The sequence below is a fragment of the Sturnira hondurensis genome, unplaced genomic scaffold (assembly GCF_014824575.4).
Source record: "Sturnira hondurensis isolate 20B ecotype Veracruz unplaced genomic scaffold, ASM1482457v3 Scaffold0008196, whole genome shotgun sequence".
NCBI classification, from domain to species: domain Eukaryota; kingdom Metazoa; phylum Chordata; class Mammalia; order Chiroptera; family Phyllostomidae; genus Sturnira; species Sturnira hondurensis.
The window spans coordinates 17,540,408-17,541,349 of record NW_028080827.1 but is presented as its reverse complement, the minus strand read 5'-3'; positions in this window follow the sequence as shown (position 1 = coordinate 17,541,349).

Genomic DNA, 942 nt, shown 5'->3' with positions numbered 1-942 from the left:
TTGAAGGAGGTGAAACCAAGTCAGCCGCCGCCTGCTGGTGGTGTTGGGTGACTCCGCCAGAGCTGGCCGTTCCTGCACCCTTACTTGTACGAGTAGAGTTCTCAGCATTAGCGTCTATAAAAGTTAAACGTGGAAATAAAATGAATGCCGATCACTGTCTCACTTCAGCATGCACACATCTATTTCAGTATAAGTTGTATTTCCTAAAAAATTTTACTTTTAATGTTTAACAACTCCCTATCAACATTTGTAATACGCTTATGTTGTTCTCACAGTGAACTCATAATAATTTTAATGGTAGCCAGTCCAGGAGATAATATTAAACTCTAGGTCCCTATGGATACAGAAATAAGAAAAAATAAAATAAAATTTTAATTGAGGTACACTTTTATGGTGGAGATATATGGTTTGATGATCAATAAAATATTTCCAAGCATAAACTTCATATTACATTAGGGTAGCATTATGTGGGGGAAATAGAAAGAAAATACGAGTTCAAGGAGAAAATGCAATAATATGAATTTTCCTCTGTAGAAGGAGAGTTTGCTTATTATGTATTTTGCAAATAGTTGATGATGGGTTCCAAATATCTGTGATTCCACTGGATACATTTCATACACATTTCCAATACACTAGAAATATCATCCTTTGCAACTGTTTAAACCTGGTTGGAAAAAAATTTTTAATTTAAAAATTTCAAGAGAATATAGATTTTAAAGCCAGCCTTATGGACGGGTATATCATTTTAAAGTTTTGTTTAGGGTGTATACAAGCTAAATTGTTGAGAGACTACTGTCTTGGGGGATGGGCTAGATTTAGTCTGGTAGAGAAGGAGGAGAGAAGCATTCTGGGTCGGAAGGAGAGAGAGAAAAGGGTTGGAAGCAGAAATGGGGCACATTCAGTGAACTGAGTGGACCAGTTCAAGGCAGGGAGTAATCTGAG